The sequence below is a fragment of the Pan paniscus genome, chromosome 7 (genome assembly GCF_029289425.2).
Source record: "Pan paniscus chromosome 7, NHGRI_mPanPan1-v2.0_pri, whole genome shotgun sequence".
Lineage (NCBI taxonomy): Eukaryota > Metazoa > Chordata > Mammalia > Primates > Hominidae > Pan > Pan paniscus.
In genome coordinates this window covers 53,439,657-53,448,413 of record NC_073256.2, presented here as the reverse complement: position 1 = coordinate 53,448,413, position 8,757 = coordinate 53,439,657, and the positions used below count along the sequence as shown (strand labels likewise).

Genomic DNA, 8,757 nt, shown 5'->3' with positions numbered 1-8,757 from the left:
TACAGTTTCAAATTAGACCACACACCATTTCATAAAACCAAACTATTACACCATTCATCATATTGGAAAAGATTGAACTTTTTATTTTAAAGCAAGCAGTATATAATAGAATTACATTAATAACTAAAGTTTCTTGCTCCTGCCCCCATTACTAGCCTTACTGATTTCAGCTGTTTCTGTTTTCACTTCTATAGTTGATGTTCACCTTAAATCAAAATAACTTAAATAACAATAATAACTTCATTTCTGGATGCACCAACTTTAGACCACACAGCTCTATTGTAACAGATAGGAATTCTTACCTATTTTTTCTCTTTGCTCTGCCCTATTTTAAAAAATATGTCCAACAGCTAGGTAAGGTGGTACATGCCTGTAGTCTCAGCTTCTCAGGATGCTGAGGCAGGAGGATTCCTTAAGCCCAGGAGTTCAAGACTAGCCTAGGCAACGGTGAGACCAAGACCCTGTCTCACAAAAAAAAAAAAAAAAAAGGTTTAGTTTTAGTGTTTAATTTTACTTATAGTTACGTGTACAAATATAAATGATATTCCTGAACTCCTGTTTCTTGTTCTACCAACTTTAGGAAGTGCTTCTTAGCATCTCAGTATCATAGGAGAAAGACAGTGGTCTTAAAACCACCCTTTACCTCTTGTCACTTTTCTGCAATAGCAACAGACTCAAGAAGATTAAATAGATTTGGATATTTTGCAGACTTTTTCTTGCTCCCAGTGTCTGGTTTCTACTTGCTGTTGGTGCCCTCTCCAATCTCAGAGGCATGGTCAGGGCTGCATGCTCCAGGAACTGGCAAGAGTAGGCAAGGGGGAGCCCCGCCCCTTCTGAATTGATTGGGCAGGAGCTCCCTGGTTGCAACTGCAGGCACCCATCCTAGGTGGGGACCCAGACATCTCTGTGCTCTCGGGGCCCAGGAAGTTTCCCTTGCTCTCCACAGGCTCAGAAGTGCCTGCTCCCACTGCCTGGCCTTTCCCTGTCCCCAGGACCTGCTCTGATTATGGAGCAAGTTTGGGGCTGTGCCTGGATACTGTCATAGTGGGCATGCTCAGGGCAGTGGTGACACACCAGCTTCCTGCCACCTCCGGACTTTGACCCCTGGGAGCATGGGAGAGAAGCCGAGGGGGTGCAGCCTGTAGGCTCCCCTTGTCACAAACAGCCTGGGTGCCATGAAGCTGTGGGAGGAAGACTGGCTCCTGGGGGGAAGGGGGCTGCCGTGGTGAAGCCCCACCTTCAGGCCAGGGAGGGCCTGAAGCCTGGGGGCTGGGCTTCCAGTCCTGCCTACCAGAGGAGGAACTCATGGTGCTTTTTCCTTGGCCCACTCATGGTTGCTCATGGACTAATCAGCATGTACTTCCCTCTGAAGGAAGAAAATCCCCGGACTCAGCCAGGGAAAAGAAGACTTCTCCAGGGCTTCCTTTCTGCTGAAAGCTGCAGACGGTTGGGTTGACCAGCTGCAGAGAGGAGCTACCCTCTCTTCTGAGAGCTAAACGCTCTGCAGGATGACCTGCCTGGTGGGGAGGCCCCCACTCCAGGGTCTCCTCTCTGCTGAGAGCTGAACACTCAACGGGACAACCTGCCTATGGAGAGGAGTTACCCACTACCCACTGGGGGCCTCCTCTGAGCTGTTGTAACTCTCAATAAATCTCCTTTTTGTCTTGCTCACTCTCCACTTGTCTGCATACCTTATTCGTCCTGAACGAAGGATAAGAACTCAGACAAAGGCACCATTGGCCATAGAGGTTTCTGGCCAGAAAAGCAACACCTCAAAGACCTCATAACAATACTATCCACTATATTACTTTCCATATCAAATGTATACACAAGAGTATAATTTTTCCAAATTTATAAAATAATTTATTGATACATATATATGAGAGATAGATACATGCATTAATATAATTTATATGTACATTCAGAACTTGTTTTAAGTATGAAAAACAGCATAATGTGGTAGGGAAACAAGCAGCAGTCAGAAGTCTTGTAAGGTTGCTCATTAGCTAAAGAAAGAATAATCCCATAGATTCTTGGTTGGAATGGACCCCTGTTACAAAAGACAGATTAACAAGAAAAAAAACCCAAAAGAAGTCAATTAACACATATATTTCATATATACATGGGAGAGACCTAGGGAACGAGAAGTTCTCAAAGAGGTGACTTTGAATTTCAGCTTATTTATACAGCATCTTCAACAAAGAGCAGTAAATGTTTAGAGAAATGACAAGAAAAAAGAAAAAGGACTTTGAGTCTCTAAGGGTGGAACTTGGGGGAAGGCAAATAACTGGCAGATAAAAGCTGGTTAGTAAATCTGGTTAATGTAGCTTCCTCTGGTATAATCTCCACATGATAGGGATCTAAAGTTGTTAACCTTTATTCTCCCTGGTAGAGGGGAGGCAGGAATATTTTTTTTTGAAAATAAATTTATATTCTGATTGTAAGTAGTTAGAGGGAAGGCAGAGAGCTTCCAGCATCTGCATCTTCTTAATTGTTTTCAGCTCAAGAACATTTTACAGTGGCATATTATGGTCTCCCATAGTTGTGCATTTATAAGATGCAATTTTATATTCGTGCAATTTAGCTCCCCAATTTGAGATGGATGTTGCATTAAATTCATATATAAGGTTCTTTTGATATGTAAGTCAAAAGAATTATTAAATGAAACAAAACACCATAGTGTAGTTAACAATTAATAAAGTATTATTCATTATCTACTATATTAATGACCTTTAGCTAGGAATATCTGGGAATGCAAATATATGTATGTACATACATAAGAATCCATGCCCTCAAGAAATTATTAATACTATTTATTGGATATGTAGAAAATGAAACAGAGTACAAAGATACCAATTAGCCATGAGATTTTTTTTTTCTTTTCTTTCTCTTTCTTGTTTTCTTTCTTCCTTTCTTCTGTGGAAATAAATGAAGATCAACCAAATGAGAACAAACAAAGGCTATGTATTCTGAGCTTGCCGTAGCTAAGGAAGTCAGTCACTATCACTTGCATTTTGGCAGATACTCAAAGGCAGGCAGAGGAATGGGGAAGCTTCATAGTGGAAAGGAGGGAAGGCTTCAGGTGTGCCCATGTTGGAGGCTGTTGGCATGGGAAGCTGACTAGATAAAAGGCATCCTATGGGATTAGTTAGGGGGGCATATTTGGCTTTTCCTGGTTGATCCTAAATTTGAAGTAGGGATAAAAATTGAGGGAGGGGTCAGCTATTAATCAAGCCCGGGCCATTTTGGGTCTGTTGTTCTGGAAGTTATTGTTTAGCTTCCTGGATCGTTATTAGAGATAGCACTTTGGATTCCTACAAGTCTGACCTGTAGCAGGCTGGCTTCTTGGGCTGGTTGTTGTAGGTATGGGGGTGAGTTTTCTTAGCAGATTTCTGACTTCTGTAGGTTGTGGGTGAAAATTCTATTTTCATGTATGGTCTGGCCATTGTCTATCTATTTGGCCTCTCACTTCCTTTCTTTCTCCTGCATGCTTAATAGCTTTTTCTTTCCTTCTTTCATTCCTTCCTTTTTTCTTTCTCTCTTTCTTTCTCTCTCCCTTTCTTTCCTCCCTCCCTCCTTTCTTTCTTTTCTTTTCTTTCTCTCTCTCAGACTTTTTTCTTTTCTTCCCTCCATCCTCTTTCTTCGCTCCCACTCTCTCTTTCTCTCTCATTCCTCCCTCCCTTCTTTTCTCCATCCCTTCCTTCCTTCTTTCCTTTCTTCCTTCCTTCCTGTTTTTGTTTGTTTTAGCGTTTTGCCCCTGAGAAGGGAAGGAAAAGGCAAAAGAAGAGAGTGAAGTGAAGAGTAGGAGAAGAGAAGAATGTTGCGATGGGATGAGTCTGGGGCTTGCGTGTTATCAAAGTACCCCGAAGGGAGGTAAATGAAGGACATTTGATAGTAAATGTTGAGAAGGAGGAGGTTGAATGTCTACAATGAAGCTGTACACATGCTGCATTGTAAACCCCATACGTGTTCCCCTCTCCCCTTCTCCCTCATGCTGCAGTTTCCAACTACCACACCCAGATGACTGAAGTAAAAAGCACAGCTGTGAACACTCTGTGTATTTGTATATGTGTATGTATCTGTGTATGTGTTTGTGTGTTTTGTTTTGTCAAAAATGAGCAAGTAGTTAACAAGAGCACACTCAGATGTCTCAGTATTTTAGGTAGATTAATCTTGAGTTAACATTCTCCTTCATGCCTGACGCATACAAAGCAAAGTTCGTTGTTGACCAAAGAGAAATATAAAGGGAAAGACAAGGTTGTTTGTTTGGAAAACCTCAGCATTTCCCACTGTAGCTAAAATGAGTAAGCAGGTAACTGTAGCAGATGACCTCAGCCTCACCTCCCTCATTCTCATTTCCAGTGAGTTGTCATTTTCAGAAGTGCCCCTTTGAGTGATGAAAGCACTTTCTGTGAACATGTGAATTTGCCCTTTAATGCAGCTATGACCAAGTAGTTACAGATCATGCTCTCTTGGCTGTAATTTGCTCTGTTTTATAGTTGTCAGTCCTGTGTGGCTCCCCCTACTCAACATTCTTTCCCTGCCTGTAGCTTGAGAGATCAATTTCAGATTTACTGTAAAAGGCAACAATACTTTTTATAAAAAACAAAACAAAACAAAACAGTGAAGGCCTAGAAAGTTTCATCAAGTCTCCCCACAAATTTAGTTACAACTTTTGGAAAGGAAAAAGCAGAAAAAAAATTACTAAAACCTAATTAGAGGCATGTGATACACAGATCATAGGCAGGAGACACTGTTCCTGGCCCTATCTCATGCCTGCAATCCCAGCACTTTGGGAGGCCAAGGTGGGAGGATCACTTGAGCCCAGGAGTTCAAAACCAGCCTGGACAACATAGCTGGACCCTATTTGTACAAAAGTTTTAAAATTAGATGGGCATTATGGTGTGTGCCTGTGGTCCCAGCTATTCAGGAAGGTGAAGTGGGAGGATTGCTTAAGCCTAGGAGTTAGAGGCTGCAGTGAACCATGATTGCACCACTGCACTCTGGCCTGGGTGACAGAGAGACACCTTTTCTCAAAATAAAATAAAGTAAAATAAAATAAACGAAACAAAGCACAGATGGTCAATTTTGATCTTATCTAAATGACTTTTCTCTCTTCACTGCAAGGCAGAAAGGTGATGATTTCTCCAATATTTTGGAGTTGTATATTGATCAGTGTTTGATTTCTAAATTACACACTGCTCTTCTAAAATTGGTGCCTGTTTCACTTATGTGAATTTAAACTCACTTATTAGGAGATCTTATTGGAGGAGAGCGCAGTCATTCTTTCCTATTCATGGGTGTGCATTCATGGATTCAACCAAGAGTGGATTGAAAAAGAAAAAAAAAATAGATAGTTGCATTTGGACTTAATATGTACAGATATTGTTTCTTATCATTACCCCTAAACAATACAGTGCAACATCTATTTAGCTAGCATTTACATTGTATTAGGTATTATAAGTAATCTAGGGATGATTTAAAGTATATGAGAGGATGTGCATAAGTTATATGTAAATATTACACTATTTTATATCAGGGACTTGTGCATTCATGGATTTTGGCATCCAAGGGGAGTCCTAGAACCAATCCTCTACAAATACCGAGGGACAACAGTATACCAATATATAGTCAGGTAAGAGCACTGGGGTCACACAATACGGTTTTAAATCCCTGCTCTACCACTTACTAACCGTGTGATCCTGAAAAAGTTATTTAATTTATCTGCACCACAGTTTCCTTCATCAGTGAAATGGAATAGCAACTGTGCCTAGCTCATAATTTTCCTATAGGGTTACATGAAATTATCTGTAGAAAGTTCTTAGCCCAATGCCTTTCTAGCTCATAGCAAATTATCAATTAATATTTAAAGTAATAATGGAAGCCAACTGGGGGATGGGTAATCACTCCTTCAAGGAATGTGGTGTTCAAGAAGCAGGTGTCACGAGAGAGACTCTCATTCAATAGGTATTATATTTATTTTGAATTTTCTGATATAGATATTTTTAAAAGCATTCATTTCTTAATTTATTACTCTTGCCAGAATTTAATATGCTTAAACATATTAAATTTTAAACAATACCCATGCCTAGGGTATTATGGATATTATCTATATTTTCTGTCTTTTCCCCTGGGGTTCATTATGATATTAACTATTATTTTATTTCATTTTGTGACTCTTATACAGTCTTTAAGCTAAAGATTATTATGAAGATTGAATGATGATTAAAAATATTCATTAAAATCATGTTTATCTTCCTCTGGTCATATATTATCATATGTCTCCTTTGGTAGAGTGCTCCCTAATTTATTAAAATCATTATTGTGAGTGTAGATTGTCCTATTAAAGGACCACTCTTGGTCAATATTATTCAGTTATTCAGTAAAGTGTTTCAAAAGGCCTGGAAACTCAAACAATAAATAATGAAATGTTACAATAAAATGATTAGACTACCAGCTTTTCTGTTAGCAACTTCATACCAGCAGGGTAAATATCTGTCCTGTTCATTTTCTTTTTTTAGTAGAGATGGGGTTTCGTCATGTTGACCAGGCTAGTCTTGAACTCCTGGGCTCAAGTGATCTGCCCCCGTTGACCTCCCAAAGTTCTGGGATTACAAGCATGAGCCACCACACCCGGCCTTGCCCTGTTCATTTTCATATTCTCACAAACACTGTGACAAATTGTAGATGTGTGATAAATATGTATTAAAGTGAATTAAAATAGATTATCTCAATTCCCTTTTTAACAGTATGGTTATTATTGAATATCAAATATTTGAGTAAAAAGAAGTTATTTTCATTAGACCAAATAATATTTCTTGCCCGCTATAGAATATTATGAGAATTTTGAATTGTAAAGTAGGTGGTTTGGGAGATGGGAGGTTATTCTAAAATAATGGATTTAATATAAAAAGCCTAGGACTCTCATAAAAAAAGTTAAAGAATTCAGTTTTTTTCTTAATTAGAAAAAATTAAGAGATTAGAAGTTCAGTAATAGATTTTGCTTGATTAAAATACAATAAACATGAGAAATAAAGAAAATAGATACTGTATCTTAGTTTATTTATTTATTTATTTTATTTATTTATTTTTTTTGTAGCCCAGAGGTCCTTTATTTTTTTTTTTTTAACACCTATTATGCCATGAATTCATAGGGAATAGGTTCCAGCAGCTCAGGCTCCTTCCCATTGGTTCTCACAAAGTGTGCTTCTCTGGGTGGAGCAGGCTGGCGCTTTAGTTGAACCCAGGTACCTTTCTCTTTGGCTTCTTTCTTTTTCTGATCATTTTCCTTCACACGTTTCAGGAAGCTATCTCGGCTCTTAGAGTGCTTAATGTGCTCAATAAACACATTAATTCTCTTGGCAAGAATCTTGCCCTTAACTTATTTGTTTACAACAATGCCAACAGCATGCTGGGTAACATTGTAGACTCTTCCAGTTTTGCCATGGTAACACTTGTGGGGCATTCCTTTTTGAACAGTACCCATTCCCTTGATGTCTACAATATCACCTTTCTTATAGATTCGCATATATGTGGCCAAAGGAACAACTCCATGTTTTCTAAAAGGCCTAGAGAACATATATCGGGTGCCTCTCCTCTTTCCCTTTGTGTTCGTCATTTTGGCGAATTACTGGAAGATGGCGGTTCTGGCCGAAAGGCTGTATCTTAGTTTATTGCTCACATTTTGAACATGTCATGCACTTTAAATTTCCCTATCCATCCATACTTCCATATGTCTATTCAACCAGAAATATTTATTGAGTTCTTATAAAGGGCAAGTACTAAATATACTCTCCCCAGGTCTCATGGAACATTCAGTCCTATGAGATAGGAATAGATCAAATTAAGTAATGATACTATGTATATGTGGAAATGAGATTGGGGCTTGGAAGAAAAGAAATATTCTGGGGGAAGAAAAGTTCATCTCAGGAAGTGACACAAGTAGAGATCAGGGTGATTATGAGTTTATTCAACAACAAAGAGAGGACGAATATACAGACACAGGGAACTGCATCTGTCAAGATCCTGTTACAGAAGGAAGCATGGCACATTTGGGGAACTGCAGCAGAGTGAGTGACAGGATTCCAGAGAGTGAGGCAAAGAAGATGTCAAGTGGGGCTTCCAAGGCAGGCAGGAGCTTTGACCAAACAATCCCTTGAGTACTGATATGGTATGGCTGTGTCCCCACCCAAATCTCATCTTGAATTCCCACGTGTTGTGGGAGGGACCTGGTGGGAGGTAATTGAATCATGGGGGCAGATCTTTCTCATGTTGTTCTTGTGATAGTAAATAACTCTCAAGACATCCGACGGTTTTAAAAATGAAAGTTTTTCTGCACAAGCTCTCTTTTTGCCTGCCGCCATCCACGTAAGATGTGACTTGCTCCTCCTTGCCTTCAGCCATGATTGTGAGGCTTCCCCAGCCACGTGGAACTATAAGTCCAATTAAATCTCTTTATTTTGTAAATTGCCCAGTCTCAGGTATGTCTTTATCAGCAGCGTGAAAATGAACGAATACAAGTACTTTCTGTTTTCTTATCTTTAAAGGAATAGAGAACACTAAAGAGTTTTAGATAGGTGTGAGGTAGGGAGGACACAATCATATTTGTATTTTGAAATAATCAATTTACCATCATTTTGGAGAATGAATTATAGGAGATGGGGGGAGACCTCGTAATGAACTACTATACGTCTTCAGGTAGGACAGGTTGGCAGCTTGGGCTAGGTTAGCAACCATAAAGATGGAAAGAAGGGATGA

General features: G+C 39.4%; 1 pseudogene; it reads right to left on the bottom strand.

Moving 5' to 3' along the window:
* Window positions 1–7,102: 7,102 nt before the first annotated feature.
* Window positions 7,103–7,673, bottom strand: LOC134730871 (large ribosomal subunit protein eL21-like; annotated as a pseudogene).
* Between the last annotated feature and the right edge of the window lie 1,084 nt (window positions 7,674–8,757).